Below are 25,683 nucleotides of genomic sequence, written 5' to 3'. Positions count from 1 at the left end.
AGATGGCTTCCCAGGGGAATTCTACCAAACATTTCAAGAAGAATTAATACCTATTCTTCTGAAACTGTTCCAAAAAATAGAAATGGAAGGAAACCTTCCAAACTCATTTTATGAGGCCACCATTACCTTGATCCCAAAACCAGACAAAGACCCCATCAAAAAGGAGAATTACAGACCAATATCCTTGATGAACATGGATGCAAAAATTCTCACCAAAATACTAGCCAATAGGATCCAACAGTACATTAAAAGGATTATTCACCACGACCAAGCAGGATTTATCCCTGGGCTGCAAGGTTGGTTCAACATCCGCAAATTAATCAACGTGGTACAATACATTAACAAAAGAAAGAACAAGAATCATATGATCCTCTCAATAGACGCAGAAAAAGCATTTGACAAAGTACAGCATCCTTTCCTGATCAAAACTCTTCAGAGTATAGGGATAAGATACCTAGGAATAAATCTAACCAAAAAGGCAAAGGATCTGTACTCAGAAAACTAAAATACTCATGAAAGAAATTGAGGAAGACACAAAGAAATGGAAAAACGTTCCATGCTCATGGATTAGAAGAACAAATATTGTGAAGATGTCAATGCTACCTAGAGCAATCTACACATTCAATGCAATCCCCATCCACTTTTTTCAAAGAAATGGAACAAATAATTCTAAAATTTGTATGGAACCAGAAAAGACCCCGAATAGCCAGAGGAATGTTGAAAAAGAAAAGCAAAGCTGGCGGCATCACAATTCTGGACTTCCAGCTCTTTTACAAAGCTGTCATCATCAAGACAGTATGGTACTGGCACAAAAACAGACACATAGATCAGTGGAACAGAACAGAGAGCCCAGAAATGGACCCTCAACTCTATGGTCAACTAATCTTTGACAAAGCAGGAAAGAATGTCCAATGGAAAAAAGACAGTCTCTTCAACAAATGGTGCTAGGAAAATTGGACAGCCACATGCAGAAGAATGAAACTGGACCATTTCCTTACCCCACACACAAAAATAGACTCCAAATGGTTGAAAGATCTCAATGTGAGACAGGAGTCCATCAAAATCCTAAGGGAGAACACATGCAGCAGCCTCTTCGACCTCAGCCACAGCAACTTCTTCCTAGAAACATCGCCAAAGACAAGGGAAGCAAGGACAAAAATGAACTATTGGGACTTCATCAAGATAAAAACCTTCTGCACAGCAAAGGAAACGTCAAACAAAACCAAAAGACAACCGACAGAATGGGAGAAGATATTTGCAAATGACATATCAGATAAAGGGCTAGTATCCAAAATCTATAAAGAACTCATCAAACTCAACACCCAAAGAACAAATGATCCAATCAAGAAATGGGCAGAAGACATGAACAGACATTTTTCCAAAAAGACATCCAAATGGCCAACAGACACATGAAAAAGTGTTCAACATCGCTCGGCATCAGGGAAATCCAAATCACAACCTCGATGAGATACCATCTCACATCAGTCAGAATGGCTAAAATTAACAAGTCAGGAAATGACAGATGTTGGCAGGGATGCGGAGAAAGGGGAACCCTCCTATAGTGTTGGTGGGAATGCATGCTGGTGCAGCCACTCTGGAAAACAGTATGGAGGTTCCTCAAAAAGTTGAAAATAGAGCTACCATACGACCCAGCAATTGCACTACTGGGTATTTACCCCAAAGATACAAATGTAGGGATCCGAAGGGGTACGTGCACCCCGATGTTTATAGCAGCAATGTCCACAATAGCCAAACTGTAGAAAGAGCCAAGATGTCCATCAACAGATGAATGGATAAAGATGTGGTATATATATATATGATGGAATATTATGCAGCCATCAAAAGGAATGAAATCTTGCCATTTGCAACAACATGGATGGAACTGGAGGGTATTATGCTGAGCGAAATAAGTCAATCAGAGAAAGACATGTATCATATGATCTTACTGATATGAGGAATTCTTAATCTCAGGAAACAAACTGAGGGTTGCTGGAGTGGTGGGGGGTGGGAGGGATGGGGCGGCTGGATGATAGACATTGGGGAGGGTATGTGCTATGGTGGGCACTGTGAATTGTGTAAGACTGTTGAATCACAGACCTCTACCTCTGAAACAAATAATACATTATATGTTAAAAAAAAAAAAGAAGAAGATAGTAGGAAAGGAAAAATGAAGGGGGGGAAATCGGAGGGGGATATGAACTATGAGAGACTATGGACTCTGAGATACAAACTGAGGGTTCTAGAGGGGGTGGGGGTGGGGGTATGGGTTAGCCTGGTGATGGGTATTAAAGAGGGCACATACTGAATGGAGCACTGGGTGCTATACACAATGAATCATGGAACACTACATCAGAAACTAATGATGTAATGTATGGTGATTAACATAATAATAAAAAAAACAATGCAGGAAAAAATAAAATATCTGGCCTGAAATCCCTCATTGTTATCAGGGAGGACTCCTTTCCCCCATGTTTGCCTGGGGAGAAGGTGTCCTTTGAAATGAAATAGTAGGTTTAAGTGTCTGTGAATTTCCATTGGCCTTGCTGCGAAGGGAGTGGTGAGTTGTCATCAGACCCTGAGCTCTAGCGTCCATGAAATAAGCTAATAAGCTCTTTCTGGAAATGTGCCCATCCTACCATAGAGGTAATTCTTATTCCCCCAGCCTGTAAACTCCGTGAAGGAGGGTGAAAAATCTCGTGTCCTTATTATACTCAGGGCCTAGAATCCAAGGCAGAACATACAAAGTGGACATCACAACGTGGGGTGGGGTAGGAGGATTCAGAGCACAGTTGTCCTGCCTTGACATTGAGACTTGGGGGTAGAGTGACTGGCTCAGGGGCACAGAATAAGACAATGGGTCTGGACCTCAACCCAGGACAGAAGTTTCTCCTGTTTCCCTTCACTTAGAGCTTTTCCTTAATTTTCTCATTCAGTAAGGCATTTCATTCAGCTGTGAGTAACAGAACCCAGGAAGCAAGGTGAGGTTTTCATTTTCTCTCACCTAACAATGAATCTCAAGGTGAGTAGTTGCTGGTGTTGATTCAGTGATTGGAAGGGGGTGGGGGGGTGGCAGGGGAGAAGCATGAGACTTCTGTGATTCTCTTGGCCTTTTCCTGGTGGCCCCAAACCAGAGCCAGCATTAGGACATGTGGTACTCTTGCACAAAGTACAAAAAGACACTCTCCTGAGCAAGTGAAGTGCAACAGGACTCACTCCACCCCTGGGTAAACAATTTACTAAAAGACACCCTCACCAACAAAATCTAGATTTTTATAGTTGTCTCTACATACAAATGTGAGTCAGGTCATCTCAAATGAACCCCCGGAGTTTTTCCATACAGTACTGAAATCTCAATTATAGAAAGCCTAGGACCCGAGTTCTGAAGTAAAAACCACCACCCCAAACCCATACTGCTGGCAATTAAATAGTTAGAGACCCATCTAGTGGCACTACCCAGGCAATGCATCCAATGGGCTTACAGAGTTCACCTGCAAGTCGGGTACATGGCTACAAGGGGCGCATAGCAAGTGTCCTGGCAGAGGCAGGTGCTGAGCCATTCAGACACAAGTTCAATGCCACAGCAGTTTCAGTGCCTGGGGACATATACCCTAGGCTATCCAGGCCCCAGGCTACAAAAATGTTAGCTCTACTGTGGCATCCACCTTTACGCTTTGGTCAGCTTGCTCTCAGAACTGAGGGAGAGAAATTCACCTGCACCCAAACACACTTCTCCAGCTGACCGGAAAAAGTGAGAAGGGGAGTGGTTTTCATCACCAACAGGTGCAGATGAGAGCTAAATTGGGAGAGGGAGAGCGCACAGCAGATTAGTATTTGAATCCAGGTTAATATTTATAACTGACACCAGGCCAAAGCCCTAAAGAGAGGGGTTCTGGGTAACTGGTGCAGCAACTACATTTATAAAGTATGAATCAAACCCCTACATTTATAGCTGCCAGATCACTGTCTACACAATTGGCAAACTTGGGGAAATGCACACTACTTTCTCTCCACGATTCACATCAATCCCTAAAAAGGGCTTCACAGAAGCCCTGTTTGGGTCCATTTATGGAAACCAAATGTCCACTCTGTTTGTACTTACATTTTACCCTACTTTCAAGCTAGTAAGCTGGCCCGTGGCTGTTTCTTGCAAGCTGCCGAAGAGAAGGGATAGGTCAGAGACGAGCGATTTTTACTGTTCACAGCACAGCACCCGGCAGGAACATCAGCGTCTTTGCGTGGGTCCTCCTCACCCCGAGTCTCATGGGAGCAGCCAGACAGCGTAACCCAGAAGGACACCCCACACACAGCGTGTGCACACCACAGCGCAAGTACACGGAGCTTGGGGGGGATCCGCTGCTTTTATAGCAAGCAAGCCTGCTCTTCGTCCGGGGGAGACAGCAGCTTGTCTCACGAGGTTACCGGCCACATCAACAACCCTGACGCATGGTCGCCAGCACAGAGCCATGAGGATTTGGCCTTTTTGACACACACGCAGGGCATCTAAGAGCTTTCTCGCCCAACAGGGACCACCTCTGTGGCCAGAAAGCCAAAGCCGCATGATTAACAGTTCCACAGAACCTTCTGGAACGGGAAAGCACCAGTTCCCACCAAAGGGGTGCAGAGATAAACAAAAACGAAGACAAGAAAAGCGCGGGCGGGCAGCCTTGAGCTCGCTGGAGCGGGGCATCCCCCCCGACCGCGACCTGGTACTCAGGTGTGCGCCCGCCGGAGGCCCCGTGGGGAAGCGCAGCGCCCCGGGGTTCCCTCGTCTGCTCCGGCTCTCCTCGCGTCTTCCCCGCGAAGCTGGGGGGACGCCTTGCCGCTGCCGGCGCCTCAGGGTGCCCGCCACGCGCCGGGCCTTCGGAGCCGCCAGGCGGCGAGCCGAAGCCACAGGGCCGCGAGAGAGGGCCCCGCCTGCCTTCTTCCTGCCGCAGCCCGCTCGACGGGGCCAGACCGCGGCCGCGTGGCCCGGAGCCGGTGGCGGCGTTTCCCTCTCCCCGGCCGGCCCCGCGCGCAGCTGGGGGTGGGGGGCAGGCTCGGCGCCGGCGCGAGGGGGGCGGGCCCGGGCGAGCCGAGGGCGGCGTCCAACCGCCGGTTCCCCCCTGACCCCCGCTCAGCCCGCCAGGAAGGGCTCGGGCTGCCCGCCCACCGTTTGTGACGGTTGCCCGAACCTGATGGGAGACGGGGGCACTCGATCAAGCTGCGAATTCAAGCACGTCGGTGAATTTAAACACTCGCAGAATTTCAGAACATAATTCCGCCGTCATTCTGCCCGCCTTTTCTCCTCCCCTCCTTTCGCAGCTCGGACTCCTTTTCTCCCTTCCTACTTCCAAGGGCCGAAGCCAAAGAGGAAGGATAAGGGAGTGTCGTTAGAGTCGGGAATTGTCGGGACCAGCAGAAACAAGCCGTTTCAGTTCCGGCTCCATCTGCCACCTCAAACCTGAAATCAAAAAAAAGAAAAATCCTCCTGAGGAATCCAAACCCTTCGACCCAGATTCCCACGCCCCTTTGGCGATGTGCACCTCTTTTGCAGCCCTCTAGGGGGGCTGTTGGTGTTAACGGGGCGCAGAAGGACACCCAGCCACCTGGAGGCAAGTCCCGGAGGCACTGGCGGGGCAGTGGACGCTGCTGACCGTACTGTGCGGGACGTGGGCTTTAGGTGACCCGTTTCATCCACACTTGCTTCTCTGCGCCCTGTGGCCGATGGATTAGATTTTTTTTTTTTAAGATTTTATTTATTTATTTGACAGAGAGAGAGACAGAAGAGCACAAGCAGAGGGAGTGGCAGAGGGAGAGGGAGAAGCAGGCTCTGCACTGAGCAGGGGACCCGATGCGGGACTCGACCCCAGGACCCTGAGATCATGACCTGAGCCGAAGGCAGATGCTTAACCATCTGAGCCACCCAGGCGCCCTGGAATAGATTTTTAACGAAGCTAGCAAAGATTAGATACCCAGGAAAGAAAGCAAGGCCTAACTCGGCCTCCTTAGCACAGTGAACTATTCTCCAAACACTAGCCTAACTCTAGAGCAGGGATGGCAAACCAGTTTTACCCTTCATTTCCAACAGGAAAGAACCAAGACTGACCGACCGCCCAGAGCCTGGGTTGGATTTCATATTCGTAAAAGGTCGGATAAGTACTTTAGACTTTGCAGACAGAATGGTCTCTGTGGCAGTTACTCACTTCTGGCCATTGGATTATGAAAGCAGCCATGGACAATACATAAACAAGTGAGTTATGGCTGTGTCCCAATAAAACTTTATTTATAAAAACGGGCAGCAGGCCTGAATATGGCCTGAGGTTCATAGCTTGCCAACCCCCACCCTAGAGACCACTGTGTTGTAAGTATAATTATGACTTCAGGCTCAGGGGCAGGATTTTAAATCAGCCTTGTCTGCACAGGTGTTGTAAGGGGGGGGTAACATGTTCTAGGTCAGTGGTCCATAAAGTGGGCTATGCCTATTTCAGGCATATGTGTAATATCCTTTAAGATATAGAGAGTAGAACCACATTAGAATTTCTTTCATTTTTATCTTACCTGTTTTCATTTTGGACTATTGATCTTGTCTACCCCACCATGAATCCATGGAATTTGCAATGAGTCAGTCCATTCATGTAAATCAGAAGTCAGGTTTACAAACCTCTGAAAAGGTTATCACAGAGGATGTGCCCTTGAGTGCCAATAGCTGTCCATGGACTCTCCCTGCTGGTCTGGTCTGAGCTATGTATGTCTCCCAGGAACCCTCCTGGGAGGAAAGCAGAAGGCCCTAATTCCTTACAGGCATTTTTTGGGGGGAGTATGGTGTCCTTGCTATGCTAGAGGAGTCTTAGATTCATAATTCTATCTTGTATCTGGTCAGCAGCTCAGTTATTGGTCAAAACCAAGGAAAAGGAATATCCCACCCCCGTACGCACACACACACACACACACACAAACACACAGCTTTCACAAAAGCACTGAACAAATTGTGCTTTCCTGGCCTCTGGTGGTCTACCTCTCCCTTGATTATTCAGGCCTGCCATATATGGGTGGACATGTTGTACACTGCACAAGAATGCCATACCCAGGGAGGCATCATTGACATTGTATGCATGTTAGACTTATTATGACAATATTCTGGTATATAGCAGCATCATGTTCTAACAAAATCAGTCCATTATGACAATTTCTGACCAGTGGATATAAAACATCAAGGAATGGGTGCCTTTCTAATTCCACAAAGGTACTGCATGGGTTAGCAGCAGTCACAGCTACATGACACCTGTATTAGGTAAAAAATGGAAAAGAAGGAAAATACCCAGAATACAATAGATTCAAACTCTTCTGGGGCAGAGCTGTCTTGTGAGCACCTTTTACAGTTTGGGGAGCCTTTTCAGACCCAGCATTTGAACACTGAAGCATTAGAACAAACCTTTAAGAGTAAGGGTCTGGAGCTGATGGTCTACTCTCAAATAGTTGAATCTACTCATGACTGGAGGTAAAGGAGCAAAGGGACAGAAATCCTTTCCCCATCCCAGCTGCTCTCCCTTTCACACAGAGAAGAGGAGCTGAAAGAGGCAGTCAAAGCAGAGAGATGTGTTTTGCTGTTAACCCACACAGAAGCAAGTGATGAAGTAAGACTCCTTAAAGAAGAGCCAGCTGTTTGTCTTGTGGCTTCTCAGTATCCACTCCCCTTTCTCCTGGTAATAGCTCCCCACTTTCCCTTTGGGAAATAAGTTCTGCTCCATTGTGCAAAGTCTCTGGAATTGCCCAGCAAAACAACCTGCCTTCTACTGGCCAAAGGGATGGTCCTATGAATCAAACTAGGCCAGATGTGCTCTCCCTCTCTTCCCCCTCCTCTTTGTGATGGTTAATTTAATGCATCTACTGGGCTCTGGGATGCCCAGCCATTTGGTCAAACATTATTCTGGGAGTTTCTGCAAAGGTATTTTTGGACCAGATTAACATTTTAATCGTATGTGGATGGTGCTTGCCCAATCTGTTGAAGGTCTGAATCTAACAAAAAGACCAACCCTCCCCTGAGTAGGGGAGAATTACCCAGCAGACTGCCTTTGGGCTTCATCTGCAACGTCAGTTCTTTCTGCCTGATGGCCCTTGAAGCGAAACATCAGCTCTTCCTGGGTCTCCAACTCCAACCCACCCTGTAGATTGCACTTGCTAGCCTCCATAATTGTGTGAGCCAATGCCTTATCATAATTTCCCCCTCCCTCTCTCTCCCTCTCCCCTTTCTGTGTATATTCTATTTGTCCTGTTTTTCTCTGGAAAACTCTAATACACTCTCCCTCTCGATTTTGATGCATGGGTATATACACTCAAAAATATAAGAGTAGCTGGAGATCATTCATTTCAGCAGCAATGTCCCAAGGAAACTGTCAGGGACCTCAGTCCTGCTACCTAAACCCCTCCAGAGATGCTTCATTCTTCCCCTTTCCTGAAACTGGTTCTCAGTCTTCCCTAACAATTCTGTGGTCCACCCCATATCTTCTTTCAGGCCACAAACATTTACTAAGCACCTACTAGGTTCAAGGTCTGTTCTGCCGGGGAGGCAGCTGTGCACAAGGTGGCCCTTGTGGCTTTTGAGAATTGCGCAGAGCCTGGGGTTTTCCCTCTGACTTCTTCTGGAGGACCGGAGGACCGGCTTATTCAAGATGACCTAGAGAAGGGGCAGAGCCAGCAGTCTCTGCGGGGAGAATGTTAGTATCAGTCAGGGTTCTTTGGTGGTAAGCAATAGAAACCAACTCTCAAGGGCCACTTCTCTCTGATTACCCTGAGAAAACAACCCAGGAGCCCACCAATGGACTTATCTAACGTACTCCCTCTAGGATAATGAAGGACTCAACGGGAACACCTCCATGACAGCGGCTTCTCCACAGGATGCCCTCCACCTAAACCACGGTTTCTCCTCTCCTGCTTGCAACCCGAGGAGATACGTTACAATGAGCATTACATTGCTTGCGCCTCATTACGATTTGTTTCAAGTTTCATCTTCTTCACCAGCAGCCTTGTGAATGCCCTCTCCCCAAGACCCACAGGATTTATTCTGGGATTAGGCAGGAGACAAGATGAGAGAAGCTGATCAAAGTGGCCAGATGTGGCTTTCTCATCAGGTAGCGCCGGACACAACTGCAACTCTATTCTGCAGCAAGAAAGCCTGCTGTTTGCGTCACTGTGGGGGTTTCAGTGACTAGGGCTGGGAATTGTCACAGTTTAGTTGAGCACTCCTGGCAAACTCTGGAGCCAGCTTGCATAATGCAGTGTCTAAAGAACATGATTCCAGTGGAACAGAGCATGTTGGCAGTTAAAAATAGAACTCGGTCACATAACAACTCATGCATACACCATGAGGCTGGGGGAGGAACAAAATTAAATAATACTCACAGAGGGTTACTGAGCACCTGCCCAGTCACTTAGAGCCCGCACCCTCTGTCAATTGCCCTCCCGCAGAAGCCAGCTCGGCCCTGAAACTGAATGGCAGAAATAAACAACAGAACTGACCCAGTTAAATCAAGAAACAGGAGTTCACCTTTAAGCAGGCAGCAATTCAGGCAGCAGCTCCAGGCCAGGCCCCCTGGGAGATTTAGCTCTGTGCCCTAAAAGAATTAGCTGTTGTAGGTTCAGTAGCAGACATGCTGGGTTTACAGCTGCATGGAAAGCTGAGACCAGGGTAGGTCTGAATGCGTTTTCACTGCATGTGCACATGTTCCACTCTGTCCAGAATGCCCTAAACCTGGTCCCTGGCTCCTAAAGAGATGCAGGCGTCTCGTGACCCGCAGCCTGGGCTTGCAAAGAGCTGAGGTTTAGAAAAGAAAGATGTAGGTTTTCCTTACCAGGAAACACATTAAAACAGTGGTATAGTTCTCATTGGAAAGGTCACTCCAGGGAAGGAGTAGAGACCTCCTGCCTGGGAACATAGAAAGCTAAGCCTTCAGGACTACTGATATTGTAATATACTACCAGAAGAAAGGATGTGTGAGAGGAAAAGAAAAGGAGGCTCCTCCTACCTCACCCCTGCCCTCACCAGCCCTCTGTCCTGACAAATTGCTTCTCCGCTCTCTGCCTCTCTTCCCCTCTTTAAAAGTAACCTATAATGACTGTTTCCCTTCCGAACGCACCAGAATGGTAGAAAGTTTAATTGGATGCTGTGTCAGTTCTTTTGTTTCTGATTGTGGAATTCTAGAGCAGTAATATCCTCTGGGGAGCTTATAAAAATTACAGTACCTAGGCCACACCCCCGGAGATTTGGGGGTGGTAGGTCCCAGGCATGGGTAGATCGAAAAAGTCCCCCAGCTGATGCTAATGTGTAGCCAGGGCTGAGACCCATGAGCCTCGACAGAGAGAAAAATTGCTCTACTTCTTCCCAGGGAATGGTGGAAGACGGAAGACACATGGATTCTCCCACCTCCTCCAAATCTCCAAAGGGTTTCTTTTCATGGATTTGGACAAATTGTCTTGTTCCCAGACCTTCTCTCACCAACTTCCCACACCCGTCTGCCAGGATCGTTCAGGGAGGAAAGGAGCTAAATATCTTGAAAAGGTGGCTGGGGACATTTGATTGTTTTTAACCGAAGCCAAACCCCAAGTAGCACTTAAGTGTATTATGGCCTTTACCTCAAAGTTTATCTTTTAGGATGTACTCAGCTCTGGAGCATCTGTAACCAAGCAGGGGGTCTTACAGTCCTGGGTCCATGCTGCCGTGTTCAGAACGGGCTGCTACCTTCACACCCAGCTGATGACAGTGCCCTTCTGCCTTGCCATAGGGCGTTATTAGTAAAGGATGCCTGGGGGTTAAGCACCCCATCCTGCTATTAAAAAGTGAATGATTCAGGCTAGAGGATCCATAGTGAGTCCCTTGGGAGGGACTTAATGCCTCAGTGTGGGTTGGTCAGTCCCATTTTCCCTGTACCCCCAACGAGCTCCATGCCTGCCCCCCGACTAAAGCATCTGTTGTTACAACTTTGCTCCACAGGTCAGTTATGTCTCCCACTGGAATAAGTCCTGGAAGACCCATGGTCCATTCCATGTCCTCCTATAGCCTATAGTCTGTTCTCTGACCTTGCAAGCACTCTGTGTGCTTCTGCTCTGTTAAATCAGACATTTGGAAGGGGGTGGAAACCTTGAAAGAGCAGCCAAAGGATATAGCAGGGTCATAGTAGCGAGCGTGGTTAAGAGCTGGGGAATCAAACAGGCCTTGAACGTGCGTGGTTAAGAGCTGGGGAATCAAACAGGCCTTGATTTGAATCCCGTCTCTATCACTTTCTAGCTATGCACCTGGGATAACATACCTAAACTCTCCGAGCCTCAGTTTACTCAACTGTAAATTAAGTTATAAAATCTATAGCATAGATTGGAATGAGGATGAAATGAGATGTACCTGGCTTCATGTGACCATCCCAGGTGTCAGTCACTATTGCCACTATTATTATTAATAAAATTAGGAGTGGTGGACAATTGGCATCTCCTCAATCACTGTGAATGGTGGAACAACAGGCCTTGGGGGAAAAAACCTGAGTTTAGAACCATCCCTTTCTCTATGATTTTAGACCAGTCACAAAATCTCTTCAAGCTTCGGTTTCCCCAGGCGCAAAACTGTGACAATACTATAATGATGATGTGGACTGGTGCGAAAGACGAAATGCAACAATGCATATAAATGTGCTTTGCAAACTGCAAAAGAACCATATAACATTAGTAATCACGATTCACACCCGATTCTTAACACTTCCTAGGACTCGTCCTGAAAATTGGTAAAAGGAATAAATGGCTTCTCTAAGATTAAACATGGAACAAAATGAGACTCAGCTCTCATGCCTTTAATCCAGTGGCTCAATAAAGTCTAGGCCAAAGGGTGAGCCCCACAGAGAGTGAGGGATCTGATTAAAAGGGGGCGCCCGTGCTGGGCTTAATTGCATCCTGGAATGATCTCTTCCTCTGATTCAGCAACTGCCTAGTGTTTCCTTACCATATTATCTCCCATTGCCTCAGGAGACATCCTAACAATTAGTTAAAGTTATTGATTTTCAGAAACGATGACCTTCATAAAGGGTGGCCTAATATCACAGGACAAAAAAAGAGAGGGCAGAAAATATCATAGTGCATGTTTCTGTCTTTCAAGGAGCCTTTTTTCTTGGCTCTCACTTTTTTTTTTTTTTTTTAGTGTTTAACTTTTTAAAAAATAAATTGGGTTTTGGGTGACACTTTCCTGGTATTTTTTCTAGGGGTTTTCCAACCTCTGCTGACTTTGCTAATGTACCTGGTTTTCCATTGCTACCATAAATAGACATTTCTAATTTGAAAGTTAAAGGCAGGGAGCACTTCTGCTGGCAAGAGAGAGGGAATTTAATGTCAAAATGTTACTTGCCACCTGTAAGTAGGCCCTAGACGGCTCCTATCAAAGTGGAAACTCTCTTTGTGTCCTGAGCTTACCTAATCACAGCCTCTCTTCCTCCTCCCATCCTCCAGCTGTCCTCAGAGCTTCCACTGACCCAAGCTCCCCATTCACATTAAAGATAGAGATGACTCAGGACACCTTTTAATGCCAGTCCTCTAATACAGTGTTCTTTTAGGAACATTCAAAATTTAGCCAAAGGAAAGAAATTCTAATTGTAGGATTCCAGGCTTCGCTCTTGCGGGCCCAAGAGGTGCTATGGGAGCAGGCAGAACGTTATTTCTCCAGTAATACTTGCAGTCAGTGGTATGAAGTCTTTAGATGATGTCCTACTTCCTTGCCCACTATCCACTAGAAAGAAGTTGGGGCCAACTGGATCTGTGGACATTGGATGGGGACCAAAGAAAATTTGCAAAGAGTGCGCAGGAGTGCCACTCCTGCAGAAATTTTTACATGTTTGTGGAGGACACGGGGATAACTCAAAGGGAAGAGAGGCAATCTAGTGATTAGGAATGTTCTCTGTCCTCAAAAGGGCTCCTGAGGAGGTGTGTCTTGGAGTTGGGGCATGTATAAAATATGCACTAATGGTAAGGAGGGCCCCTTTGGAGAGCTTTCTTCCGATCCCCATATAATTTCATTTTACCCCCAAATTAGACACCAAATTAAGAACAAGAAAGGAAAACTTAAATCTCTTGTTCAGATCTGCCAAATCGAAAGCTCTACTTACGCAATACTACATTTCACCAGCCAAAACAGCAGTATGCATTTATTTTAGGACCTGGCGAGTATTCAAGCGCAGGAACCTGCGAGTGTTATGACAGCACCCACACATAACTGGGTAAGGCGACAAACCAGGAAATGGATGTTCTTAAAGGACCGAAAAGAAAGGGGACCCTGATTAAAATGACATCCATCAGCTACCGAGAGGTCCAGTCACCCTTTGAGGGGCTCTAGACTCGTAAAAGAATGACCAGGTCAACAGGTAGTAAGTCATCAAGGAGCTAACACATCCCTGAAATGAATGGAGATCTGCATCAGTGACCTCCAGTCCCCAGGCCCAACTCCTGACACACTGGAAAAGGGGTGCCTCTGTCCTGCTGGGGCCAGCTCTGCCCCCAACCAAAGTATATATTAGACAGATAGTTAAAGAATATCATTGCAAGGGGGGTGGCGAATTCTTTGCCTGCTTGAAACACCCATCTTTGGGGTGCCTCTTTACACCCAAAAGCTTCACAAGCCAAGAGCACAGGGGAGAGGTACAGGCCAGGACTATCAATGTTGGGAATTGTCTTCTCTCTTTCATCCCCTAACACCCTCTAACACAGGTGCCTAATGCCCTTGGGCTGCCCAGGGTCAGGACAAGTGTGAGGTGGGATGAGGAGAAGAGAAGGATAATGAAGCCGGGCCTGCTCCCCCATCCAGTACTATCTCCCTTAAGCTTCAGGGCATGAGGCAACACAAAGGGGAGTTCCATTTTTTGAGGCCTTCTGAGGTGCCAAAGACTGCTGGTTGCATTATATACATCATCTCTTTCGAATCCTCACAACCCAACGTGGTAGCTTTCACCATTCACACATTCCCTATGAGGAGCGAGGGAAATTAAGAAATGTATCCAAATTCACAAAGGGGTTCAAAGCTGGGTCTGACCTCCCCAGCCCCTGCTCATACAGGACACATTTTATGCTCCTCTTCGTTTCCCTTGGTGCCTCTCTGGCCTAGACCCTCCGGCCCCGGCTCTGGCTCAGTGACCCTCATAGCCCAGGAACTCACTCCACCTGGGGCCGGCTAGAGTCGTGCCTGGGAGAGTCAGGACCTTCCCCTTGCTGCTGTTGGGCATTGGGCCGATAAGCCACATACCCTGACATGTTGGCTTCTCCCACCACTTCCAGCCTCAGCTGAAACACAGGCTGTGAGATCTGATTTCCCTAACTGCTACCAAAATGGGCCACAGAGGCAGCCCAGAAGTGGTGCCCAGGGGTGGTTATCTCTGCATTGGAGAGACCCAGTCTGACAGTTTTCTTCACCCTCCTCCCTTGCAAGGACTACTCTAAGGCACAATTGCTCGAAACATCCTCCCTGAAGACCTCCCATGTGGCTGAACAGACACACCTGCCTACTTACCAGCCCCGTGCCTCCAGAGCTCTTGGTGAAGCGATGCTAATTCATCCCCAGCATTACTCCCCGAACCTTTCCCTGTCTCCCTTCACCTTTCCCTCATCATCATCACTCAGAAATCGCACTTTTTAAACCAGTTTTGTCTTGACTTACGAATTTCGTTGTTCTTAATAATGCCCTCCGCCCTCACTCCCTATCCCCTGTAACTTTCATCTAACCATGGGGTCCCCCAGCCCACTCCCCTCATGTCCCCCCTCAATACAACCATCATCTAGAATTCCTTTGTTTTTTAAATACATAGTTTTATTGCATCTATATGTAGTTCTATAAAATATATTCTTTTTTAAGTTATGTTTTTATTCATTTATTTAATCCACTTAACAAACAGTTGTTGAACTCTATTTTTCTAGGGACCTTGCCAGGCCACGGGGATACAAGGATAAATAACACACGATACCAGCTTTTAGAAAGCTCACGTCTAGTTGTACTCTTGACAGTATCATCTTTTTATCTTCTTAGTCACCAAACATATTCCCGCCTCAGTCTATGCTTAATCACACAGTAGCACAGATCACTCATTTTCTGTCAATCCAACTATATTTATGATTCAAGTTTTACCTCTTCTGTCAATCCTTCCAAAGATTTCAGGCAGTGTTTGAATGAACTAAGATTTAAGCTTATAAAGTATATTCTTATATTAGTTGTTTTCAACTCTATACAAATTATATGATATTGTATACTTTTAGGACATCTGCTTTCTTCACTTAATGTTTCATTTCTAGGATTTATCCACATTGTAGTGAATTAGCGTAGTTCATTTGTTTTTATTGCCATGTGATAGTCAGTTCGTGAATATATTACAATTCATCCATCCACTCTCCTGTTGATGGGCATTTGAGCTGTTTCCAGGTTTTCACACTGTGATCAGTGCAACTATGAACATTCTTGCACACATCTCCTGTTGTAAATCTGCATGAGTTTCCCTTGGGTCCCTCCCTCGGAATGAATTGTTGGATCATACGCATACAAATATTCAACTTTAGGAGATATGCCAAACTGTTTTCCAAATTAGTTAACCAAATTAGTGCCCTTTCTATCATACTCAGACTGTTCTCTAAAATCCAGTGTTTGTATTTCCCCTTGTTCTGATAGCTGCCAAAAACGAGAATTGCTGGGCAACAGGGCCGTACCTTACATTTCCTCTGAGTATTTCCATTTTTTAAGAGGATGCTTGGAGAGGCAGTGCTTTCATCCAAAGCAATGACTTTCTCAGGCTAAATACAAATAGAGGCCCTTCCAGATTCACTCATGTTCACTGACATGCTTCCTAAGTTCTGGTGCTGTGTAAGACCTTGACCATCCAGGAGCGGGAGACACAGTTCTGCCTTCATTCTGAAGACTGATGTCTGAGAAAGACAAGAAGACTAATTATGTTGGGTTTGGATGCTATCTCAGTCTTGCTATTTCTTCCTCACTCATTTTTCCCCTAGGTGAATGGTAATGCAGGTTGACAGAAGGCAGCGGGGTTGGGGAGGGGGGTGGAGAATGCGGTGCACAGGAAGGCTTCAGAGAGAGCAGACAGGTATAACTCGAAGTTACCCAAAGGCAAATAACTGCATATAGTCCCACCTGGTTATTTGCTATCATCGGTCCCTTCCACGATAAATGTCCTAGGAGAAATGTCCCCTTCTGACAAGGACAACTAGTTCTATGGTGAGTCAGAGACCTGATTGCCCCATACGTAGAGACTGGTAGAAACCTGCCCTTCTACTCAGCTTCACGCCCACAAGGATCTCTTAGAGTGGATATGGTATAGGTTAGGACCTCTCCGCCCTCACTCCCTATCCCCCGTTTGCCTCTGCTTGGCTTCATCTTCAAGCTGACTCCATGTGTCAGCCAGATGGACTCTGGCTGCCTCACACCTCCAGAGTTGCCTATGATCCTGGAAAAAGGGTATTTTTCTGGATAGCTGGTAAATAACCAGAGAGACTTCTGGCTAAATGCTCTTTCAGGAACTAATCACTGTGACTAGAAAGATAAAATGATTGACTGAGTCTGGACCACATACCCATCCTTGGGCCAAACAACCTGACCAGGAATACTTTGGAAAGAGGGTGGGGGATGTGTTCCCCCCAAAGGATGCCGGGCAGATAAAAAAATGTGTGCCCATGAAAAGGCTCAAGAAGATAGCAGTTTTACTTGATTACTCTAGTTCATATTCCTCTTATTACCTCTTTCACTAGTGAGAGACAAGGCATAGCCATATTTTACATTGTCCCTCGGTATTCTATCTACAATGATCCTTGTAATAGAGAAATAACTTAAGTCATCTGCCTGACTTCTCCTTGTAGTGGCTTTAGTAATCACATGCATAAAAGAATGTTTAGGACTGCACATGCAGCCTAGCATAATATAGATTTATAGTCCCCTATAACAGTTGAACAAGCAGGGCCCTCAAGTGGCTCCCCACTCTACCCTTAAAGTTTAGGAGGAATTCTGTTCCCCACTCTACTCTTTACCTGGGTTACTGATCTGGAAGTGTCATGAGTTCACTCTCCTACATGGAGCACTTTCCATCAGTTTTCTCAATACCTTTTTTTCTGGAGCTCTGGGTATATTCCTTATGCCTCTTTCTTCTTATCACCAGCAGCTCCATAACTAATCACCTTTCCCTGTTTTCTTCTCCTTAGGCCAGTCTATTAGAATTCCCAACCCTGGAATTTCTGAAGATGCCACTGAAGGGTGGGCATTTTGGTAGGTTGGGGATAGCAGACAGAAGATAAATCGTAAAATCAAACCTCACAGACAGCGGTCCACCGCACCTACTTAATGATTAGAGCTGGCTCTGGGGAGCCCCTCAGTGCTTAGAATGTTAAGTTTACAGCCTTTCCAAGGGTTCTGAGAGTGCCATAAGATTATCCCTAGAAGTCCTACACAGGATGTCTTACATGGGACCTAAATCAATAGTAGTTGATGTAAATTAATGAAGATGGTAATCATTGCCAACTTCTCTCTGTTGTACCACAGATTTTGCAAGGTAGTCAAATTGTAGAGTGGAAGACAAAAAATACAAAAAGTATAGGTTTTGTATTCTTCATTGCATATATTACAACTTGAAAATATATTTTCCTTAGTTTTTTATGCTTTGGGCCTTTCCTTAAAGAATATAAATTCTCTGAGGACAAAAATACCCGGTTCTACTTTGTATGATGAGCACTTAGCAAAGTGCCTAGTCTATATGGGTGATCAGTAAATATTGGAAAGAAAAGGTCTCTATTCAGGTCTCCCTTTCTTCTCAAATGGTTGGCAACTACTGAAGTTAAATGTGCTAAGAAAATCCAGTCTTCCTTAAATTAAATTGTGCAGGAATCCAAGTTTACTTTAGTTCTGCTTCCCATTTTCCTTTCCTTTGATACTGAACAGCTTCTCCAGCATACTCCCCAGGCACTCAGTATCCCTTCTGCAGCTTCTTGGCAGCCTGGAACTTTCTCCTTTAGTTAAGCCTGTCTTTCTAGGATGGTGCCCCAGATTCCAAGATTACCCCTTTTTTCCTACACTCCCATTAAAATTCCCATTTTTCTCATTGCCAGGAGAAAAATAATCAGATAATTTTCCATTAAGTGTTATGCTGTAATAGACCATTTAATGCAATAATGCTCCAGGGTGTTGGTATTTTAAAATGTGAAGCTCTAGGGGCACCTGGCTGGCTCAGTCAGTGGAGGGTGTGACTCTTAATCTCGGGATTGTGGGTTCGAGTCCCACACTGGATGTAGAGATCACTTAAAAATAAAATCTTTTTAAAAAATAAAATGAGAATCTGTTAACATAAGATAAAGTATTAGGATGGCATTTCAGGATCCCTGTGACAAGACAGTAGGATACATGTACATTTCTATAGGCAGGTGGTGGGGTGGTTGGGGCTGTCCTCCTTCTCTCTGGGTTTTGCCTTGATAAAAAGTCAAAGTCAATAAATTCTTAGGCTTCTTATCATATGGTCGTTCTGGGAAATAAAAAAAAAAGAGAAGAAAAGAAATAAGAAAATGGAGGATTTTAAACACAAACAAAAAACCTTGTTTTTATCTAAAAAGGGGGGAAAGAGGGCACCTGGGTGGCTCACATGGTTAAGCGTCTGCCTTTGGCTCAGGTCATGATCCCAGGGTCCTGGGATTGAGCCCCACATCGGGCTCCCTGCTCAGCGGGGGGCCTGCTTCTCCCCCTCCCTCTGCTTATCCCCCTGCTCATATTCTCTCTCTCTCTGTATCTCTGTGTCTCGAATGAATAAATTAAAAAACCTTTAAAAAAAAATAAAATAAAAAAGGGGGAAAAAAGAAAAGACCAAAGAAGTTGTTTCAGAAAGCCAAGACCAATTTATTTAGCTTGTAAGACAATGACAAATAATTCTTGCTTTAGAAAAATGGGATGGGCAAAGAGTATAAAAAATACAAACCTATGAAGGATAAAGAATGATCACAAGAGGTTCTCCAAAAGAATCCTTTAAACGGCTAACTCCTGAAGTGCATTTAAAGTAAAATTCCACTTGCAAAAATTACATTTACAGTTAACTTTCTAGAAACCATGCTACTGCATAAAATACTTTCTTCTGCCTCCAAGAGAAATTGTAAACAAACTTCCACTGCCAAAATTTTGTCAGCATCAGAATTTCCCTGGCCAGCTTCTACTCAGGGATTTCTCTATTTACCCTCTTCATATCATGTTAGGAAATTGATTTGTTTGTTGATAAGATTACAGACCTCCTGGGCATGTGACTGATCAGCTTTGAAAGTGGTCCCCTGTGGCAGCCTGTTCTCTCTTAGTAAGTGCTACAAAGGCACTCAAAAGATCATGGAGGTCCTGACAAAATCCACAGCACCAGAATCAGGAGGGAAGGGCATTTCTTTGGGTTTCCTATGTTAGATATAAGAAGTTCAGGTCCTGGGGCAATCCTGTCCAGCATGCTAAAAACAAAGCACTTCGTCTGCTCAGTTTACTGTCCCAGATCTATCACACCCTGTTCTCTCTCTGGCAGGAAGTCAATTCTCTGCACTTGCAAGTAGAATAAAAAAATTGAGATGGTTATCCATACAAACCTAGTGGACATTTTATTTTGTTTCCTACCAGGTTTCAAGAGAGATCCCTGGGTGTAATACAATATTAAACTTGAAATATCTGTATAACTCTGTGGGGCCACTCTACTTTCCAGGGAGACAATAAAACGTGGAAGTCCCTGGAATCATTACTTATGATAGAAACAGCTCAAAATTGGATTCTAAACTCTCCATATCCACCCTGCTACATAGCTTAGGCAGCCTGCTGAACCCTCTATCCTGGGTAGGATTCTGGGACCAGCCTAAGACATTTTCACATTTGTCTTCATTCCCAAGTCCTGATTTGTTGTTGGAAGTACTCCATCGATGTTATTTAACATACTTAAGTTGATACTATACAAATACTGCACTCTCATTACACAGAGAGGTAAGCAAAAGGAAATTAAATGACAATGCATCAGGAAAATTTCCAAGTCTGATAAAGCCAGAGCAGGAACGAGTGGTTTCTGCCCCTAAATCTCATGCTTTCGTTGCAGGCAGTATTCTGCTGCTGGTGCTAAACTGGCTGGTTGCTTCTGCTCATTGTCACCCATCTGGGACCTGAGATCCCATGACCAACGGGTTTAGAATATATCAGCTCTCTTGAACCTCCCCACTAACTTCCTTTCGAGTTTATCTTTTATACTACTGCCATAGTGATATTCCTAAACTGAAACCTGATTGTGTTACTGTCCTTTGCCTCAAAGCAACTCACTGCAGAGAATGAAGTCTGAACTCCTAGCCTGGCACAGAAAGCCCTGCCTCTACATTGCTCCCCTTAGCCAAAGCATCAGATGTATTGAGGTGTTTGGTCTCACAAAAGAACTCCCCTCTCCTCTCTCACCATTCCCTACCTTCTGCTGCACTTCCATCTGGACCCCCCTCCCATCTACCTGGAGAACCCCCTTCACATCCCTCAAGCTTTGACGCGGCATCGCTTCTGCTATGAGGCCCTTTCTGATATGCTTTCATCCCTCTGAGCTTCTATCTCAACAAAATATATATCATAATTCCTACACCCTCCCTTAGTTCAAGAGTCACATGAAAAGGGGAGTATGAAAGGTCTCTGAAAAATGCCAAACACCATGCAAATTCCGAGTTATGTTTATTATAAAAGTTATACAATATGCCTTTTTCTGTAGAAATCTAACTGAAGTATTCCTGATGGTCACTATAAAATTAATCTCTACAAAATAGGACATTTTTCCTGTTTATTCATTGCTTAAATGTGAGCTAAGCTTAAGATGGTGATGAGAACTGTGCTCACTTCAGCCACAAATAGATTAAAATTGGACCCACACAAAGAGGATTAGCGTGACCTTTGCCCCACCTGATTTGCAGTAGTGAAAATTTTCATTTTCTTTGCTTTCTAGAATCCTATTACCAAGTTTCATATTTCTTTCCTTTTATCAATGGAATAGTCTTCCTTAGAACTCTCATCCTCTTCTGGACAATAAATAAAAGTTTGATTTCCTTATGCTTTTGCTCTAACATTGAGTCTTGGTTACTTCTTGACCACCCAATTGGGAGATTGGGCCACCCACGGTTTCTGGAACATAGTGATAATAGCAGGTAACATTTACTAAGTACTTACTCTGTAGGGGCCCTCTTCCTTACGATCTCTGAAAATTACACAATTTAAACCTCACTACAACTCTCATTTCCTCTCTGCGAAATGGGGATGAGAAAAGTGAAACTTAAAGGCTAAAGTCCTTGCTGAAAGTCACAAAGTAGAAGCAGGGTTTAAACCGGGGAGTCTAACAACACAGCCCTGTTATTGACCACTAAATTGTAACCACTGCTCTAATGGACTTCCCAGCAGCAAGAGGGCTCTCTTGCGCTCCAAAAACTTACATTTAGTGCAACGGGTGGTGGGGCCTAGGGCTATGAGAGCAGACACCAGGCTTTAGGCACATGGATCACTCAATCATATGCCACAGGGTGTCACCGCCACCTGTTGGGAACCGGACACGGAAGGGAGACAACCAAGGTGCTAACACCCAGGTAGCCCCTGAGCAGGGGCCTACCAGAGTCAAAGCAATTTGCCATGTACTGAATCCTCAGGCATTTTGTTCAGTCTTCAACAGAATGGAAAATGATTTTGTCTTATTCATTTCCCTCCATTCCCAAACACACCTTCAACAAAGATCTCAATAGTTTAAATGTGGTATCACAGATCGGATCCTGAAGCAGTAAAAAAACATTAGTGGACAACTGGTGAGGTTTGAAAATTTCTGTAGCTTAGTTAATATTAATACACCAATGTTACTTTCCTTTTTTTGACACGTGTCTCTTGGTAATAGAAGATGTAACATTAGGGGAAGCTGGGTGAAGTATACATAGGAACTTTGCAACTTTTCTATAAATCAAAAATTATTTTAAAAATTAAAATTTAATTTAAAAAGACTTTAATTATTTTGAGATTAATTCACTGGGCCCACTGAGTTAATCTATTGCACAATTTCAATAAATTTGGAGTGATTTTTATATTTTTCTAAAAGAGTTTTTTTTTAAGATTTTTTATTTATTTACATGAGAAAGAGAGAGCACAAGCAGGGGGAAGGAGCAGAGGGAGAGGGAGAGCAGACTCCCCGCTGAGCAGGGAGCCCGATGTGGAACTCAATATGGAGCTCGATCCCAGGCCCCCAAGATCATGACCTGAGCCAAAGGCAGACGCTTAACTGACTGAGCCATGCGGGGACCCCGATTTTTACATCTTCCTAAAATCATTGTTGAATACATCAGTGAAAAGAAAAGAACTGTGTTATGACATATCAGATAAAGGGCTAGTATCCAAAATCTATAAAGAACCCATCAAACTCAACACCCAAAGAACAAAGAATCCAATCAAGAAATGGGCAGAAGACATGAACAGACATTTTTCCAAAGAAGACATCCAAATGGCCAATAGACACATGAAAAAGTGCTCAATATCACTCGGCATCAGGGAAATCCAAATCAAAACCTCAATGAGATACCACCTCACACCAGTCAGAATGGCTAAAATTAACAAGTCAGGAAATGACAGATGTTGGCGGGGATGCGGAGAAAGGGGAAGCCTCCTACACTGTTGGTGGGAATGCAAGCTGGTGCAGCCACTCTGGAAAACAGTATGGAGGTTCCTCAAAAAGTTGAAAATAGAGCTACCATACGACCCAGCAATTGCACTACTGGGTATTTACCCCAAAGATACAAAAGTAGGGATCCGAAAGGGTACGTGCACCCCGATGTTTATAGCAGCAATGTCCACAATAGCTAAACTGTGGAAAGAGCCAAGATGTCCATCGACAGATGAATGGATAAAGAAGGTGGTATATATATACAATGGAATATTATGCAGCCATCAAAAGGAATGAGATCTTGCCATTTGCAACAACGTGGATGGAACTGGAGGGTATTATGCTGAGCGAAATAAATCAAACAGAGAAAGACATGTATCATATGACCTCACTGATATGAGGAATTCTTAATTGCAGGAAACAAACTGAGGTTTGCTGGAGTGGGGGGTGGGGTGGGAGGGATGGGGTGACTGGGTGATAAGACACTGGGGAGAGTATGTGCTCTGGTAAGCGCTGTGAATTGTGCAAGACTGTTGAATCCCAGATCCGTACCTCTGAAACAAATAATGCAATATATGTTAAGAGAAAAAAAAAAAGAAGAAGGTAGCAGGAGGGGAAGAATGAAGGGGGGGAATCGGAGGGGTAGACAAACCATGAGAGACGATGGGACTCTGAAAAACAAACTGAGGGTTCTAGAGGGGAGGGGAGTGGGAGGTTGGGTTAGCCTGGTGATGGATATTGAGGAGGGCACGTTCTGCATGGAGCACTGGGTGTTATGCACAAACAATGAATCATGGAACACTACATCTAAATCTAATGATGTAATATATGGGGATTAACATAACAATAAAAAATTTTAAAAAAAGAAAAGAACAGAACTGTGTTTATTGACAAAATTCAGGTTTTGAACTCAGCAGTAATAAACACTATCTTTTCAGGAGAAAGATAAATATTGGTTGAGAATGAGTTACAAAGTCTCATCTTCCTAATAAAATGACCAGAACTTGGTATTACCACTGACAAACACAAAGGAATGTTAATAGTTTGCCAATAATATGATTTCCCTAACACACATTCCTTCTCACCCCTTGACATCCTTAAATCCCAAGTATCATAACCTGGCACATGTTTCATAAACAGCAGAGAGAAAGTAAAATAATGGGTAGGGAGATAACTCAGCCATAATTATACTACCACTGACAGGACTCAATAATACTACCTCAGACAGGACAATTTTGCATTACATGTATTATTTTCCATAACAGCCCTGGTGGAGAGTGGAACATGTTGTACCCAGAGCTCCCGGCTCTTAGCTCAGATTTTAAGAACAAATCAGAAAATGACCAGTGTTGCAGTCAATGTGAGAGTCATCTGAACATTCTTCCCAGATTTTGAACAGTTGTGCCTTCAATGAAGATGCTATTGTTCAAACACTCTTGTTTTTCCAGGGTCAAAAAAATTTACAACTATCTGGTTGCCTAATCGGATCTCACTTGCTCTGCCAGCCACTACCAGCTCCTTCTCAGGAAAGTGGGAGTTCCTCTGCACTGAGATGACCAGCAATAGCAGTGCTAACCTCTACATAACTCTAAGTAACTGTAGTAGTTCACTCCTGCTTTGTGTGGCCCAGTCAGATCCTATGAATTAGTCCTCACAAGTGACCAGATATTGCTCTTCTGCTCAACTTAAGTGGTCTGCATCTTTTCAAAACTAGTGGCACATAGCCAAGGACGAGAATTTCTTAAAGTTCAAGGTGCAAACTCTAGCACTAAAGGTTTTCTGGAGAGAAACAACCGTGCCTTCTTCCACTGCTGGGTGTGAACATGAAGCAGGAGAGAAAGCAAGGAGGGGCACAAAAGAGGAAACAAAATCAAGCTTCTCAGAAGCTGAGAAAGGGTCTGGCCAATTTAAATTCTTAGACCTTCAAAAAAATGAAAAACTAAATGCCAAAACTCGGTTACTAAATTACAGTATATTTTAGATTTTTAAAGTTAATAAATAAAATTGCAAAGTGAACAGCGTTCTGCTCTAGCAGTGTATAGCTCATTCGGAAATTAACAGTCCAATCTAACACTGAATCTTAGTGACTATGAAACCCAAGCCAAAATAGCACTACTATCCACAACCCACTCCCAGGCCTCAAAAAAACGGCAGTAAAAGTTTAGAAAAATGGACTAAAGAGAATACAAAGAGTAGAGCAGCAAGAAAGCCAGTAAGGAGATCACTACCTTGGAGCTCTGATAACTGAGTGCCAGAAGAAAAGGTGCAGAAACGGAATAGAAAAGAAAAACAACAAAAGAAGCAGCGAAGACTTGGACTACCACTTACAGTGGTCTCAGGTGCACTTAGAAGGATGTCCAATAACAGTTGTCAAACCCTCCTAGAATAACTTCAATGGCAAGGAACCTAATTCATAGGTAAGTGCTTGAAAGTGGGTACTGGGATCCTATTGTGCTAAGTTGATTTCTTCCTTATTTACTAAGTATTATACGGTGTTAACCATCTTACCATGCAGGGCAACAGGCCACCGTTCCAGCTCTCCAAGAACTTCAAGATACTGGGGAAGCCGCTAAGGAGGTCACAACTTAGGGACTCCGATAACTCGGCGCTAAGAGGTAAGCGTCACCTAAACGGAATCCGAAGAGGGAGCAGGAATTAGCCTTCTGTAGAAAAACACCCAGAGTCCCACCCACCCCCAAGTTGAGGACATGCCCGATGGGGTAGGAGGTGGGTAGGTGAGTCAGGAGGCTGTCCGGCCAAGCCTTTTCCTATTCGATATACATCCTTCAACCCTGACTCCAATGATAATTTTCGCAGTAAACTCCATCTCTGTAAGAATGTGTGATCTCCCGAGCTGTTCTGCAACAACTTTCCACCATTTGAGTAAAAGACCCCTAACACCAGCGTTGAAACGTGGCTTCATCTGTAACAATATTTTCTAGGTCCGTCTACAGATTGGGAACTGCGAACGGAAGCGGCTGGAAGAAAGCTGCGGCCGGGGACAGTGAGCGCGGGACTAGCTCCGAGCGAGGGCTGTGCG

At 44.7% G+C, this 25,683-nt stretch overlaps 1 long non-coding RNA gene across 5 annotated transcripts in view; it reads right to left on the bottom strand.

Annotated features, from left to right (window-relative positions):
• LOC135362126 (uncharacterized) overlaps nt 1–25,619 on the bottom strand; it is a 211,587-nt gene extending 185,968 nt beyond the window's left edge. For 3 of the 5 annotated variants that reach the window (XR_010406593.1, XR_010406591.1, XR_010406592.1), the window contains exon 1: nt 25,152–25,619. This is a non-coding gene — a long non-coding RNA (uncharacterized LOC135362126). Of the gene's footprint in view, nt 1–4,099; nt 5,441–25,151 lie in introns of all 5 variants that reach the window. The other 2 variants (XR_010406590.1, XR_010406589.1) reach the window with 2 other exon arrangements.
• Between the last annotated feature and the right edge of the window lie 64 nt (nt 25,620–25,683).

The sequence above is a fragment of the Mirounga angustirostris genome, unplaced genomic scaffold, assembly GCF_029215605.1.
Source record: "Mirounga angustirostris isolate CCGP_5_RB_7025 unplaced genomic scaffold, mMirAng1.0.hap1 SCAF_12, whole genome shotgun sequence".
NCBI lineage: Eukaryota > Metazoa > Chordata > Mammalia > Carnivora > Phocidae > Mirounga > Mirounga angustirostris.
The sequence above is the reverse complement of the archived record's forward strand: the minus strand, read 5'-3'. Positions and strand labels throughout refer to the sequence as shown.